The 17,494-nt window shown below is 37.8% G+C and overlaps 1 long non-coding RNA gene across 19 annotated transcripts in view; it reads left to right on the plus strand.

Annotated features, from left to right (window-relative positions):
* The first annotated feature begins 369 nt into the window (after positions 1–369).
* The window catches only part of LOC147371336 (uncharacterized), a 261,709-nt gene continuing 244,584 nt past the window's right edge, over positions 370–17,494 (plus strand). For 6 of the 19 annotated variants that reach the window (XR_015163482.1, XR_015163485.1, XR_015163484.1 and 3 more), the window contains exon 1: positions 370–696. This is a non-coding gene — a long non-coding RNA (uncharacterized LOC147371336). The remainder of the gene's footprint in view (positions 697–17,494) is intronic. The other 13 variants (XR_015163477.1, XR_015163480.1, XR_015163479.1 and 10 more) reach the window with 6 other exon arrangements.

Raw genomic sequence — 17,494 nt, forward strand, 5'->3', positions numbered from 1 at the left:
TTTAAGTTCTATCATTTAATAGAGCAGATTATGTGCTTAGGAGGAGGAGCTAGCATTGGGCAGTTCCAAAGAGAGCTAAATGAAAAATCAAATTGATTTGGTCTTATAAAATACTATTGACTTTGATTTTTGTGTCCAATTTATGCTTCTGTGCATTTTCAGGGACATCATTTCTAACAAGATTGCATGATTTGGACATGTGCAAGCTGAAGTACTTAATTACCCCCTGGAATGAACCAATTAGATTTTTGACTAGACTTCTTTTGTCAAGAAGCTGCTCTTGAGCTGAATTCAGTAATTTTGTTCCTTGATAACATTAACTATACCATTGGCTCTTAAACTTGGGCGTAGATCAGACTCACCTGGAGAGCTTGTCTACCTCAGGAGTAAGTAGTTCAGTAGACGAGGCAGAGAGCTCAGTGATCTCAATAGCTAACAGTTCTCAGGTCATGCTGACAGTAGTTTTGAGAAGCATTGGCTTAATACCTTATTTGGCTTATAGCGTCTGCTTTCTTTTCCTCTTCAGATCTGAAGGTACCTGTTTCTGAGCCTAATGGTTTGGAATTTCTTTGTATTTTTATCTTCTGGATCAGTGGAAAGCTAAGCAAGAGGTGTGTATTAACCCCCTCCTCAGGAAGTCAATGTTAAGTCCACCATGCTCCTCAATTTGGCTGAATTTATGCTCCGGTTCTGAAGGTAACTTTAAATTTCTTAATTTCTCTGAAGTGTACCAGATTTCTTCCTTCACAATCTTCTTAGTGATTTTCTTTTTGTTGTTGTTGTTCTAATAGCCTTCTAATGTATCTCCTACTTTTTCTAATACATTTTTAAAGTTCTACCCAGATAAATTTTCCATAACACTGCTTTGCCTGTACCATTCTTTCCTGAGAGATTAAGTGATATAACATATATGAATAAGAATTTTAATGCATTTAAATTGTCACTGTGCTTAAAATCCTGCAATTGTTCCCAATGCCTAGAAACGTTTCCTACTGTTGACCTATAAGCTAGGAAAGGTGATAAAAATTTCCTGGAGTGAACCCACTTCTTGATTGTCTCTTAGGTTTTGTTGCAGTTGTTCAGATTATTTCCCCACCCTCACATCCATGTCTAGGAATTTAGATTATTTGCTTGTTGATACTGAAACTAAGGTTTGGAAATATGGGTTAAAAACAAACCTCTAAATACTGAACATGAACTCTGTATCCCTCTACTCTGCCTTTTACCTAATTCTCTACTATTTTCTTCTCTAGAGAGGCTGGTTTTTTGTTCTCTTCCAGACACATTTCTAAAACATTCTACACCATCTTCCTGCATGGATTTCACTCTTAAGTTTCACTTCTTAATTTACCCTAGTCCTTCTTGTTCTTTAAACAACTGCATACTCTTTACCTTGTAGTCCCTGTGGAGTTTTCCCTGAGTTTCTGCAAGCTCCTAAAATGTTTCCCTCCACAGGTGTGCCTTGTTCTTCTCGTGAAATCCTTCAGGACTTAGTGTCTTTAGTATTGTTCCTATTCTCTGTACCCAGTAGAGTGAAACTTTGTGTCCTATACAAGTTAGAGCTTATCTGAGTATTATTGTAGTTGGTGTGTTTTTATAAATAATGTTTGCTAGTGATTTAAAAAAAAATTCTAAGAAAACAAAGCAGCAATGACTTAGCATCCTTCTGAAACACAAAATAAGATAGCCAAATTCTTGGGCTTTGTATGTAAACTTCTCAGGTGGTGCTGTAGTAATTTTGAAACGGAAGAAGCCTAAGAGGATAGTCTATGCTAATATCCTTTTTATTGTCTCAGGGGACTAGGTTAGTGTTGATGTGTTTTTTCCATCCTAATATCTGGAAATCAAGCTGGTGATAACTGATGTAGGCATGGTGGCTTACACAATCTTCCTCATGAATGTTCTCAGGCTGATGTTACAGAAGTTACAAGGCATGTACGTATCCTTTGAAATTTTTGTAATACAATGAGCAGATTTACTTGATGTATACCTGTGATTTCTCTTTTTTATTTTATCTGATCACTTCTGGCTGGGGAACTGCCAACTACCTTATTTTCAATGATTATATATCATGTTTATTATTTACATTCTTAAATATTCATATATCATTAGAACACTGAAAAAAGCTAATAGATAGTTAAAATTTACTCATGAGTTTATGTTAAGATATTAATGAAATCTGATTTTTTTTCTCAATTCTGCATCTTATTTTTCAATTTAGGGTTGACTCCTGTTACTCATTAGTGTTTTCACTAGGATTTCTCTATTGACTTATTCTTTTGAATGATAAGAATGAGCTGGTTGTATAAGTGTGAATGATTATTTTTCTACCTTTAACCTCATTAAAATGTAGTAAGAATCAAGAGGAGAAGCAAATGAGAAACAAGTTTGGCAGTGCTCTGATAGTGTAGATTGGGAGCCATCCATATTGGCAGATGGTTTGACTAGTTTGACTAATGTGGCTTGTTAAATTAATTGGTAAAGAAAGAAACAAATTTCGGAAAGGGTTTGTGTGCTTTTTCTTGGTAGCCAAATCTAAATATGTAGCTTCGAAGCTTACAGAGTATAAAGTTCAGTTACTATGCATGTTGCACATCCAGGACTATGTGAATGGCTGCGTTTAGGGATTTCCTTTTGTTTGTCAAGGAGAGCAAGAAAATCAGTTGTTAGCCTTCCCCTCCTCCTCTCTCCTACACTTAGCATTGTGTATAAAAAGGCTGCAGTTTGGCATTAACTTGTACAATCAGTCTCAATTACTGGCATGATTCTCCTTCTGTCCAAATCTTGAACACTGTAAAGGAGTATGTGTCACTCTTAATCAAAACTCTTAGTACCAAAAATGAATAAGTTAATGATAAGAATAGTACTGCCCAATTTACCTCAAACACAGCATTTTAGAATCTCCTCTTGAAGTCGACTGTAAGCAGGGAATGTCTCAGCAGTAAGCTCTTCTACTATGCTGCATTTTCTTACAAATAAAAATATGTGAAGTTTTTATTTTATTGTTTCAGATGTGTTTGAATCTCTAAGTAGACTATTATAGATTAATGTTACTTCTTTAATCAATGTTTCCCTTGAGCTCAGCATATCCTATTCACCAAGACTGACTTCTTGGCAAAAGTTGCTAGACACTGTGTAAAAGGAATAGCCAACAGATGGCCAATGTTCATAGACTTTCATTCCACATATTTTATGTGGTTCTGACATGTTCAAGCTCAGCTTACTAGATTCAATGATACCTGCAGTGGTATTTGTTCAAGTTCAGACAGGATTCCAGTTAACCCATTTCCCATAAACCCTTTCTAAGCAATTGCCTACCCAAACCATCCTGTTTTTGATGTAGCTGCTATACTTTCAGGCATGAAACAAAATTATAGACAAGGGGAAAACCAGAGGGTTATAGGTTACAATAATATTTTTGTCTGTTTTGTGAATGCTTATTTCTTTCATAATAAATTGAAGGATTTGGAAAATGAAATATCTTACTTTCAGATTCTAAATTTCTATGATTATTTGACCTTACATATAGTGAAAGATGTACTGCATATTAAATACTTAGTTTTGAAAACAAATTTACTCAAGCAAAGAGAATGATTGACTTGTGAATACAAAATGAGTGATCTGTGGAGGCAAATGGATTTTTTATTTTTCAGTGAGGCTTCAGTTCTTAATTTGCAATTTGGAGTAACTTTTCTCTTATTGAATTAATGCATTCCAATTAACTATAAAGTAAATGCATCTAAATATATAGATTTATCCACATTTATATATTTTATACATTAGTACCCTATAAGGAGAAATACACAATAAATATTCCAAAATATCTGGTTTTATGCTAAATGAGTTTTATTAAAAGAATGAAAAATATTAATCTTAATATTATTTTAAATTTTTTTATTTATTACTATTATTATTTTACTTTACAATATTGTATTGGTTTTGGCATATTATTATAAAATATTTTCCAGGGGATATTTCTAAACATTTATTTAAAAAATAATAAATTGACAATTGACCTGGCATTAGGTTTGACTTAGTAACTTAAACATAGGAATGCATTTTCCAGACTTTGAGATCTATAAATTATCCACATGAATTTGTACTCTTGCTTGGGCTCTTAGTTCTTTGCCTTGACTTTTGTCATTTTCCCCTCCTGTATTAGGCTGCTCAAGCTGTCATAAAGTATCACAGGCTGGGTTGGGTAGCAGGGGCACAGATGCTTATTTTCTCACAGTTTTGGAGGCTTGAAGTTCAAGATAGAGGTTATGGTACCTTTGGTTTCTGGTGAAGGATCTCTTTCTGACTAGCAGAAGGTCAGCTTCCTTCTGTGTCCTCACATGACTATTTCTTGGTGTGTTTACATGGGGAGGTAGAGAAAGCTCTCTGGTGTCTCTTCTCAAAAGGACACTAATCCTATTGCATCAGGGCCCCACCTTTATGACCTCATTTAACCTTAATTATTTCCTTAGAGTATCATCTCCAAATACAGCCACACTGGGGGTTAGGGCTTCAATGCATGAACGATGTGGGGCGGGATACAAACCTTCAGACCATAACACACTTTCATTTCCCTTTCTGACAACAGGTCTTTCATGTCATGCTCTGTGACCATATTATTTCCCTCTGTAGCTTCATGTCTTGTGTTGTTTCCTTCCTTCTGGTTTTTCCACTGCTGAACTGTACTAGGCTGCAACCTACACCCTGTGTATGGTGCTACTTTACGTGACACCTTCAATACACTTAACATTCAAAAGAGTCTACTCTCTGTTTCTTATAGAATCTCTTTTTTCCTATTCCTTATTTTCTTGTGGTTGGAGAAAAAGCTTCTCTCTGGGTGTGGTAGAAAGATTTATGGGTACTCCCTCCTCTCCAAGGTATCTGAGTCTTAATCCCAAGAACCTGTAAATATGTTACATGGCAATAGGGAATTAAATTGCAGATGAAATGAAGGCAGCTCACCAGTTGATTTTTAAATGAGATTATCCTGGATTATTTGACTAGGCCTAATATAATTACAATATCCCTTTAAAGTGGAAGAAGCAGGCTGAAGAGTTTGAATCAGAGATGAGAAGATGCTCTGATATTGGGTTTGAAGATGGCTGAAGGGATCACAGAAGTGTAGGTACCTCTGGAAGCTAAAATAGACAAGGAAATTGATTATCTTTAATGCCTTCAGAAGGAACACAGCCCTGTCAAACCTTGGTTCTAGTCCAATAAAACCCTTTTCAGACTATACTGTAGATCTGCAAATCTATACATTGTTTTGATTTTTAAACCATTAGTTCAGTTCAGTCACTCAGTCATGTCCAACTCTTTGTGACCCCATGAACCACAGCAGGCCGGGTCTCCCTGTCAATCAGCAACTCCTGGAGACCACCCAAACCCATGTCCATTGAGTCAGTGATGCCATCCAACCATCTCATCCTCTGCCGTCCCCTTCTCTTCCTGCCCTCAATCTTTTCCAGCATCAGGGTCTTTTCCAGTGAGTCAGCTCTTTGCATCAGGTGGCCAAAGTATTGGAGTTTCAGCTTCAGCATCAGTCCTTCCAGTGAACACCCAGGACTGATCTCCTTTAGGATGGACTGGTTGGATCTCCTTGCAGTCCAAGGGACTCTCAAGAGTCTTCTCCAACACCACAGTTCAAAAGCATCAATTCTTTGGCACTCAGCTTTCTTTATAGTCTAACTCTCACCTCCATATATGACCACTGGAAAAACCATAGCCTTGACTAGAGGAACCTTTGTTGGCAAAGTAATATCTCTGCTTTTTAATATGCTGTCTAGGTTGGTCATAACTTCCCTTCCAAGGAGTAAGTGTCTTTTAATTTCATGGCTGCAATCACCATCTGCAGTGATTTTGGAGCCCAGAAAAACAAAGTCAGCTATGGTTTCCCCATCTATTTGCCATGAAGTGATGGGACTTGATGCCATGATCTTCGTTTTCTGAATGTTGAGCTTTAAGCCAACTTTTTCACTCTCCTCTTTCACTTTCATTAAGAGGCTCTTTAGTTACTCTTCACTTTCTGCCATAAGGGTGGTGTCATCTGCATATCTGAGGTTATTGATATTTCTCCAGGCAATCTTGATTCCAGCCTGTGCTTCTTCCAGCCCAGCATTTCTCATGATGTACTCTGCGTATAAGTTAAATAAGCAGGGTGACAATATACAGCCTTGATGTACTCCTTTTCCTATTTGGAACCAGTCTGTTGTTCCATGTCCAGTCCTAACTGTTGCTTCTTGACCTGCATACAGATTTCTCAAGAGGCAGGTCAGGTGGTCTGGGATTCCCATCTCTTTCAGAATTTTCCACTTAAACCATTAAGTTTGTTGTAATTTGTTATAGAAGCAGCAGGAAATGAACACATTGAGAAACTCAGAAGGCCATTAGATACCATTGCTAAATGATCAGGCCCCTGGTTTACCATCAATCTGAATGAGAGCAGTTTCTTAATCTCCCAATTCCTAAACACAAAACTTCCCAGAAAAAGTCTCTCTCTTGAGAACCATATCCTATCTTAGAAGGTAACCAGTGTTATTTTCAAATCTATTCCTGGTTTACTATCTCTGGTGGCCAGTAGAATCTACTTTCTGCTTCCTAAAAGCTCCTCTTTGGTATAATACATGCCATACATGTAATCCTTGCTTTAGCTAAGAATTTCTCATGTATGTGGTGGATCATCCCTGTGAGAATAACTTGGGGTGCTCTATCCAAGACTTGGAGATACTGGTGTCAACACGTTTAATGAACATTTCAAGTGATTTTAAAGTCCACTAACATTTGAGGTCAGTTACTCTTCATGGGAAATAAATGGGGAAACAGTGGAAACAGTGTCAGACTTTATTTTTGGGGGCTCCAAAATCACTGCAGATGGTGATTGCAGCCATGAAATTAAAAGACGCTTATTCCTTAGAAGGAAAGTTATGACCAACCTAGATAGCATATTCAAAAGCAGAGACATTACTTTGCCAACAAAGGTCCGTCCTGTCAAGGCTATGTTTTTTCCAGTGGTCATGTATGGATGTGAGAGTTGGACTGTGAAGAAAGCTGAGCGCCGAAGAATTGATGCTTTTGAACTGTGGTATTGGAGAAGACTCTTGAGAGTCCCTTGGACCTCAAGGAGATCCAACCAGTCCATCCCAAAGGAAATCAGTCTTGAATATTCATGGGAAGGACTGATACTGAAGCTGAGACTCTATTACTTTGGCCACCTGATGTGAAGAACTGACTCCTTGGGAATGACCCCGATGCTCGAAAAGATTGAAGGCAGGAGAAGAAGGGGATGACAGAGGATGAGTTGGTTGGATGTCATCACTGACTTGATGGACATAAGTTTGAATAAGCTCTGGGAGTTGGTGATGGACAGGGAGGCCTGGAATGCTGCAGTCCATTCGGTTGCAGAGTCGGACATGACTGAGCTCCTGAGCTGACTGACTCTTCCTTATAACAATATTTATGAGAATAGTTTTCAGAAAGGTCTTAGTTGCTAAATGATTCTTTCACGGTAAAATGATTCTACATGAATACATACACCTAGAGACACAATATTAACTTCTGATTTTCCAGTGATTATAAACTAATGAACACATGTTTCTGAGAAACTCTTTCCATCAAGCTTATACATGTTAGTTGCTCAGTCGTGTCTGACTCTTTGCTGCCCCATGGATTGTAGCCCACCAGTTTCCTCCGTCCATGGAATTCTCCAGGCCAGAATACTGGAGTGGGTTGCATTCCTTTCCGCAGGGTATCTTCCTAACCCAGGGGTCAAATTTGGGTCTCCTGTATTGCAGGCAGATTCTTTACCATCTGAGCTAGCAGGGAAGCCCCTGAAATATCTTATACATTACCTGCCTCCTGGTAGTTTTTGTTTTTGGCATTTTCAGTAAAGCCAACAGTCTTCACATTTGCCTTGTACTTGTATTCTTTCCTTGTATTATGTTATTTCTATACTACCCACTACTCCTTTGAAACATAGGCCTTGAAGTAAAATGCCTCAGTAGTTTTTCAATATTTTTTTCTGATTAAAATATTTTGTTATTTAGTCCAGGGGGCCACAGTCTATGGTCTACTACCTACTTTTATAAATAAAATGTTATTGAAATACAGCCACACTCATTCATTTATGTATTGCCTTTGGCTGCTTTATTGCTATGACCACAGAACTGAATAGTTGTGACAGGGACTTTATGGCTCACAAACCCTACAATATTTACTATATGGTCTTTTTCAGAAAAAAAGCTACTCACTCCCACCTTATCCTGTTAGTAATTCCTCTTTCTAAAATTTATTTCCAGTCTGATTTTTTGGTACCCAAATCTATGTTTTGTGTTGTCTTCATGGATACAAAGGATGGCTGTATTTTTATATTTTGAAAATTCTAGGATTACGAAGTGGTTCAGTAAAATAAACTTTAAATTAGAACAGAAAATTTTCAGCTCTGCCATTCACTGGCTGTGTGAATGGCATTCAGATTCTCTGGGTATCATTTCTCTTATCTGTGACTCATTAAATGAGTTCATGCATATAAGATGTTTAGCTCATTTTCTTGGCATGTTATCCACCTTTGTGACCTTGTTAAATTATCATTTTTAGCATAGAACACTAAGGTCCTATATGGTGAGCCTTGGTTTAACAGCATATTACAAGGGAATTGAGATAGAGAAGTTTATTACTTCTTGGAGAAGGTACATTGCATACCTTAAGGGACCTCATGGGGAGGTTAAGGCAGGATACAAGCAGAGAAATTGTAGGACATGGGGCATATGCCTTGAATAAAGTCCATGGATGGAGAATTTTGGGCTTTTAAGGTAAGTCCAGATAAATCAGTTGAAACCAAAAAAAAGTAGGAACTTGATAGGCTTCTGTACTAAGAAGCACCATAAGGGAAGACTCTGCAAAGGGGGGAAACTGTTTGTCACAAGGGCCATTAGAGGAGTTGTATTATGAACTTACATTTATTTGTGACTCTTTAGGCTATTTATTGCTGGAGAAGGAAATGGCAATCCACTCCAGTACTATTGCCTGGAAAATCCCATGGACAGAGGAGCCTGATAGGCTACAGTCCATGGGGTCGCAGAGTCGGACACGACTGAGCGACTTCACTTACTTACTCACTTACTTAGGCTATTTATCTAGGGCATGTGCTCCAGGAAGGGGCTAGTGTCAGTTAGACCCTCTGTAAGCTGCTTGGTTAGCAAGGACGCAATGTTATAAAGTAGCTTCTGTATTGTATTATAATACAATATTATAAAGTAGCTTTTAATGATTTATTGTGTCAAAAAGTAATAAAAGTAAATATTAATGGTTTAGCTAAGCTACTTTATGATTTCTTGTATCAAAGGCTTTCCTGGTAGCTCAGCTGGTAAACAATCTGCCTACAATGCAGGAGACCCCAGTTCGATTCCTGGGTTGCGAAGATCCACTGGAGAAGGGATAGGTTACGCATTCCAGTATTCTTGAGCTTTGCTGGTGGCTCAGCTGGTAAAGAATCCATCTGCAATGCAGGAGACCTGGGTTCGATCCCTGGGTTGGGAAGATTCCCTGGAGAAGGGAGCAGCTACCACTCCAGTATTCTACCCTGGAGAATTCCATGGACTATATAGTCCATGGGGTCACAAAGAGTTGGACAGGACTGAGCAACTTTCACTTTCACCTCACTTTCATTGTCTCAGAGTAAAAATGAGATATAAATGTGACAAGCCTATCTTAAAATGATAGTTTCTTTATATTTACCTTGATATTCATGTATGTATGATGAATATTCATGTTTATATCACGAAGACACTGTGTATCTTTTGCATTACAGATATATTAATAGCTGAGGCTCTGATGTCAGTTCTACTAGACACTGCAAACTTATACAAATTAGTGACTCTACTGAGCCTTATTTTTCTTCTTTATAGGGTAGAGATCTTCTAGAATGATCATAACAATTTTATGCTATTTCTTTTTATATAAAAATATTGATAGTGCTCTAGCACAATACTGATTAGTAGTTAATATGTGATCAATATTTATTGATTATTCTAATTGTTTAAATAAGTATTATAAGGATTTTTTAATTAAATATTTACTGAAGATTTATTATTGGTGACCTGAACTATTCATCAGAAAATGTCTTGGGAATGTCAAAATGAGCAAGATGTACTCTCTATCCTCAATGAGTTCACAATCTAGTAAGGTAGGTGTGTGTATGTGTGTATAATTAGTTGCCACATGTGTGACAAGTGTTATACATAATAAAGGCACCTGAGTCTTGGCCCAATTAATGGAAGAGTTAATTCTATTTATTATATTTTGGATACGGTCAAGGGAGGTTTCCAGAGGGAGATGAACTTAACTTCAAATAAGTGTAAGTAAAGTATAAGTAAAAATGTAGCAATAGTTGGATATTTAGGAAAAGATATATTTCAGTTGAGGTAATAGTATGTTCAAAGCATAAAAAGAGAAAAACACTAAAGTCAAGGAAACACAAGACTGTTAAGTAGACTGTGGTGTAAGTGACAGTGGGAGTGAGTTGAGAAGTGAGGCTGGAGGTGTGAGCTGAAGCCAGGTCATGGAAAATCGCTTAAGACAACCCAAGAGTTTAGATTTTATACTGTAGGTGATGAGGTGTGTTGAAAGGCTTTAATTTTTTTATTGGATTCTACATTAAAATGTTTTGAACAGGAGTTTCAGAATCATGTTAGAATTTCTCATCATAACAACTGCCACAACAACAACAGTTATGTACTTGGCACTCTGCATATTCAACCTGAAACTTCGCAACACATCTTCTAGATAGGCACTATTTCCTTATTTTAAACCGAGACCCTGATAACTCAAAAGTCCATAGTAACACAAGCAAGTGAAGAGTAAGAATACATAATTGGCTTCTTTATTTTCAACTTCCTAATTTTTTCACTATACATTTTATTCTTTCTAAGAATAATCTGTCTACCAGTTTGTAGAATAGAAAAGAGATGAGATAGGGGATGGATCAGGGCAAGAAGAACTGTTAAGGTATTCATTTCTCTAATAATCAGTGAAGTTGGTCATCTATCATGTATTTTTTGGCCATCTTTGTGTATTCTTTGGAGAAATGTCTATTTAGGTCTTGTACCCATTTTTTGATTGAGCTGTTTGCTTATCTGATATTGAGCTGCTTGAGCTTTTGTATATTTTGGAGATTAATCCATTGTCAGTTGCTTCATTTGCAAACATTTTCTCCTCTGATGCTTGTCTTTTTGTTTATGGTTTCCTTTGCTGAGCAAAAGCTTTTCAGTTTCATCTGATCCTATTTGTTTATGTTCATTTTCATAAACTAACACAATATTGTAAATCAACTATATGCCAAAAAATTTTTTATTTTTTGAAGGTATTGTGTCACAGGGGAGAACAAGGGCATCTACTTGCTTCCCATTTCCCCACTTTTTACTCTCTTCTGCATCCTTCCTGGAATGGTCAGTACAGTGGTCAAAGACATGGAACAGTGAGGGAGGGATGTGGATCAGAGGAAGAATCAGTCCTGAGTTGAGGAGCTCCTCCCTGGTGGCATGCGATGGCAGGCCTGGAAAAAGGACACAGGGCCATGAGGGACTGCTGCAGAAGTAGCGACAGGAAGAGATGGCTCATATGTTGGAAGATGGGTTAAAGTAGACAAATAAGTAAATTGAAGAAATGAATGAATATATTGAGTTGTTTCTCAGATATGGAGGGGATATAATATAATCATGGATAAGAGGAAGACGTGAAATAACTCTTGGTTGTTAGATAATGGGACATCAGGGTAAACTAGTATGTGCATATATTACATATCTAACATTATGTTAGATGCAATACAAATGTTTCCTAGTTCTTAGCAGGCTTAGAAACAATGATGTCTTAGGAGCAGTGAGCAACCCACATGCCCAAAATTTGCTTTCTAAATATCACCCTCCCTTAAAGAAGAAATGACTGATGACAGGTTGTGGCAGAGAAGGTCCAAAGTCTTGTTCATCTTCTTCATAAAAATTGCATCCTCTAAAATAATGTTGCAAAAGAATAAAATAACTAGTTTGAAGGCAGTATCAATGGATGAATAGAGGAGGACTTGAGTATTAAAATAGTAATAGTCATTAATTATTGATTTTAAAAAACAAAATCTATTAATGTATTAGTATGTTAATATACATTAGTTAAGCAAGCAAGAAGGTAAATGCAGAGAAATGGAAAGCTATTCATCAGAGCTCCAAAAAATGTTGGAAATAGAGACTCACCATTTAACAGTCATCAGATGAGTTTGATTAAGTTGGAAACGGTCCAGGGATGCTAAGGCTGGTAGGTAGAATTTGAGGAACAGGTTATTAGTAGAATACCTCCTCACCAAAGACTATTCAATTACAACCAGAAAAGTTTTAGGTGGAGAAAGCTGCTAGATACCACAAGGCCAAGTTGTCAGCACTGATATCACTCATGCTGGAATAAGTTGACATTGCGTGTTTCCTGATGTAATGCACCACAAAGAACACTGTCATTTCTGTGGTTTTCCTGCCAAGAATGCATGGTCTGAGTCTGGCCCCTGAAGGCTCTGTTGATGGGCCCAGCTCAAAACCCACCCTTCAGACTGTAAGGCCTGTTCTCTTTATAACTGTGAGGACATGAAAGACTGAGAAGGACTTAAGAATTGTTCCAGATTGAAGAGGTCTGTAATACACACTCACTAAATATAAGCATATTTCTAGGATATGAGACTGGAAAAAAAAGACACGTTGGAGATGTTTTATCTATTTCTGGAAGGGTTCCCCATAATGTAGTGACATAAAGCAATAGTCATTGTGTTATATTTCATGCCATTTTAGGTCAGGAATTTGGGCCAGGCTTACCTGAACAATTGTTCTCTATAGTGTGGTATTGAACAGGTGCAGGTAGCAGGAATGAAGAGCCCAGTGTGGCCTCAATCACATTTCTAAGGCCTTTGCAGAGATGCTCAAAAGACTGGGTGCAGTTGGGCTTTCAAAGGAACTGCTTAGCTGTAGACACTCCAGCATAGTGGTGTCAGGAAGTCTGACTTCTTTCTATGGCAGCTCAAGGCACCATGCATAATCTTGGTGAGCAATTATTGGTGTCAACCCTGATTCAAGGGAAGAGTAATTAGACAACACAAATCAGTGGGAGAAACAGTGAAGTCATTGCAGTCATCTTTGGTCTACAACATTGGTACGGTAAGCAAATTTAGAATGGGGTCTGAGAAGGTGGTGGTGTTAACAGTTTTGAATAACTGATTTGAAGGGTTATATAGTAGTTTATATAGATGTGTCTTTTAGTTTAAGGGTAATGTGGTATTACATTTGTAGCTTACTGTCATAGCATTGAAACATATACATTACCATATGTAAGATAGGTAGTGGGAAGTTGCTGTATAACACAGGGAGCTCAACCAGGTGCTTTGTGACAACTAGAGGGGTGGGATGGAGGTTCAAGAGGGAGAGGATACATATATATACACACTTATGGCTGATTCACGTTCTTATATGGCAGAAACCAACCCAATAGTGTAAAGCAATTATCCTTTAATTGAAAACATTTTAAAAGATTTCTGGAAAGGACTTAGATATGTATGTGTGTATATTCGGGGTTTCCCTGGTGGCTCAGATGGTAAAGAATCTGCCTTGCAATATGGGAGACCTGGGTTTGATCCCAGGGTCAGGAAGATCCCCTGGAGAAGGGAATGGCAACCCACTCCAGTGTTCTTGACTGGAGAATTCCAAGGACAGAGGATCCTGGCAGGCTATACTCCATGGGTTGCATGTATTTATGTACTTGTGTATATACACTTTGTCTATGTGTATAAATGTGTGTATATATGTATATGGAGCAGGGCACAGTGGGGCAAATGTAGTAAAATGTTAACAATTGGCTATTCTGATTTAAGGGGCTATGGGAGTTCTGGCTACTCTTCTGTATGTTTGAAATTATTTCAAAATATAAAACATTAAAATTTAAGAGAAAGGAAAATGTGATTAGAGTCTGAAGTAAGGCAGCAGCAATGGACATGAAGAGAACAGGATGAACTGATGATTAATAACACTTTAATGGTTGAAAGGATGTTAGGCTGAGAGAGATGGTTTGCTTGGAACACTGTCATAAGCACAGAAGTTCCATTGGCTGCTCGTTTACAGAGAGACGCAAACAAGCAAAGCTTGCCAATAATGCTTTGCTCTAACATTTTGCTTTGTCCTTTAATGATCACCCTGGAAAACAAACAATAAGCCAAGTTTAATTTTAAAAAGCATTGAGGCTATTTAAGCAGAGTCAGATTTACTTAAAAGTATAATGGATTCTTTCGTTAAGAACAAAATCTGTGGCTCTTTTTTATTTGATGGAAAAATTCTTCTATGTAAGCATATTCCAAATGGATGCATAGACTCAGTGTGAGTAATGTTTAGTTTGTACAGAGTATACACTTCCACAAGAGGAGAAATTCTTTCATAATAAGCCTGTATCTTAAAGTATATTTCTGGATTAAAAAACTTTTACCTTTTTTATGAAATGGAGTGTGGAATGAGTGTATAGTGGATTCTGTATGAGCTACTTAAAAGTCAGAAAGAAAAGTTATAAAGCAATGCGATTTGAAACAAGGAATCTGAGGACAGTGTTATAAAGAGGTTCAAGTATATGAATAAATAAAACCATTCTTAAGATACGTGGAATGAATGTTACCTCACATTTTGAAGCCTTAAAATAAATAACCCAGTCATTTTCAGTACCTCTGCTCTGGATGTAATGTTGACGTCTATCTTCATGGGGCGGTGCTGACATTTTGCTGGAACCTTATAAAAAGAAAGCTCCTGCTGTGGCTCAGAAATGCTATTTCATCAAAACTGAGAACTCAGAAGTCAAATGTACTGTAAGAAGAGTTCTCATCATTTTTTCTGTAACTGTAGTCATTTTTTCTGTAACTGAATTCTTCAGATGACAAATATGTGATTTTATTAAATAGGTTAAAAATAGGTGGAAGAGTGGCATGGATTATTTAGATTAGTTTTCATGAGTCAGGATGGTTGCAGAAAACTACTAAAAATGGCTAATGTTTTCTAAATTTGTATTATGATGTGAATCACCTCAATTTCAGTTCAGTCGCTTCGTTATGTCCGATCACCTCAGGCACTTCATAAAGTGCGTAATCTTTATCCAAGAGCAACGGTAAACCTGCTTCTCCAGTGTGCGTGCCCACATAGGCACGTGGTCTACATTGCAGGAAATGGGAGTGGGCACATACACAGATGGGAATGAACAGAAGATGAAGAATGGTGACTTTAGCTGAGAATTAGAAAGGCTTATCAGAGACTCTAGCTTTCTGAATTAATTTTACTTTTCATAAATATGTGTGAAAGAAAGCAGAAGTGTTAGTCAGTCAGTCATGTCCAACTCTTTGGGACCTCGTGGACTGTAGCCCTCAAGGCTCCTCTGTCCTTGAAATTCTCCAGGCAAGACTACTAGAGTGGGTAGCCATTCTTTTCTCCAGGGAATCTTCTTGACCCAGGGCTTGAACCAGGGTCTCCTGCATTACAGGAAGAGTCTTTACAGTCTGAGCTATCAGGGAAGCCCATAAATATGTGTACATCTATGTATTGTTGTTAATATCATAAGATTTCTGATACTGATTCTTAAGGATTCTATACTAGTCTTTTGTTGCTTACTTGATACTTGAAGTAAGTATTTCAAATATAGCATATTAGATAATCATGTCTGTATTAGTTATCTATGACTGTATACCAAATTACCTCAAAACCTAGTAGCTTCAAACAGCACACATTTATTGTCACATAGTTTCTGGGGTCAAGAATCTATGTACAGCTTAGCTGTGTGCTTTTGACTCAGAGTTTCTCACAGGTTTGCAATGCAAGGGATGGGCTGGAGCTACAGTTATCCCAGTAGGGCAGCCTTCAAGGTCATTCACATGGCTGTTAGCAGGCCTCAGGTCTGGCTGTTTGTTGGGAAATCTCAGTTGTTTGCTGTGAAGACCTCTGCATGGAGTTACTAACAACATGGCAGTTTGTCCCCCCATCTCCAGCCTCCCCCCACCTTCTGGCAGGGTGAGGTATATAAGGGTGAGAGGAAGAGACAGGAACTGAAATTATGTCTTTTTTGTATCTAATCTTAGAATTGACATCTAATCAGTTTTGTAATATTATTTGTTAAAAGCAAGTCCGTAGGTCCAGTGGCAGACTTTATTTTCTTGGGCTCCAAAATCACTGCAGATGGCGACTGCAGCCATGAAATTAATAGAAGCTGACTCCTTGGGAGAAAAGCTATGACAAACCTAGACAACCTATTATAAAGCAGAGACATTACTTTGCTAACAAAGGTCCATCTAGTCAAAGCTATGGTTTTTCCAGTAGTCATGTATAGATGTGAGAGTTGGACCATAAAGAAAGCTGAGTGATGAAGAATTGATGCATTTGAAATGAGGTGTTGGAGAAGACTCTTGAGAGTCCCTTGGACAGTATGGAGATCCAACCAGTCAATCCTAAAGGAAATCAACCCTGAATATTTATTGGAAGGACTGATGCCGAAGCTCCAATATGACGACCATCTGATGAGAAGAGCCAACTTATTGGAAAATACCCTGATGCTGGGCAAGATTGAAGGCAGGAAGAGAAGAGGATGACAGAGGATGAGATGGTTGGATGGCATCACCGACTCAATGGACGTGAGTTTGAGAAAGCTCAGGGAGTTGGTGAAGGACAGGGAAGCCTGGGGTGCTGCAGTCCATGGGGTCGCAAAGAGTTGGACACAACTGAGTGAGTGAACTGAACTGAGGTCCAGTATTTACTCAGAAAGATAATTTACACAAGTAGATGAGTACCAGAATGTGAGACTCCCTGGGAACCGACCACCATAATGCAAAAATTCTTGACCACTCCTGTATCATTAATTTCTCCCTGTGCAGCTTTCTATTAGACTGTGACTTATTGCCAAATTAAGTCATTGCCTCTTTCATTCTTGTTTCTCTTCTCTTCCCTCTTTTATTGGCTTTCTCCCATTTCCAAGGGGCTTCCCTGGTGGCTCAGAAATTTGTTTTTAAATCACTGCATATCAAACTGAGAGTTCCAAAAAGTTACCTAGGTAATTTCTACATCAACTTTATGTCCTCTTTCCTAAAATCATTTTGCCTGAGATATTTCTGGACTCACACTGGCACTTTTCCTTTACAAATGTAAGATAATCCTTAATCCTCTGACCATTCCTTTTAGTGCTCCCTAAAAGGAATGCTTTGGGGCACTGCTTGCTTTGGGGCACTGCTCCTCTATATAACAGCCTCTGGGATACAGACAAATGGAGGTATCCTTTAATGGCTCATCAAGGTATCTTAAAGCCTGAGTGCTTTCCCATTTTTCCTCTTTGTATATATATATCTTTTTTCAAAATGAGGTATTTTCATGTATATATCATTTTCAAAATGAAGCATGATTTATTTTTACAAGTTGAATTTTTTCCCCATCTTTTGTGATATTCTGAATTCAAATATATGGTC

This window comes from Bos grunniens, chromosome 5 (assembly GCF_055505025.1).
Source record: "Bos grunniens cultivar Pamir isolate PY7600 chromosome 5, Bosgru_T2T1.0, whole genome shotgun sequence".
Lineage (NCBI taxonomy): Eukaryota > Metazoa > Chordata > Mammalia > Artiodactyla > Bovidae > Bos > Bos grunniens.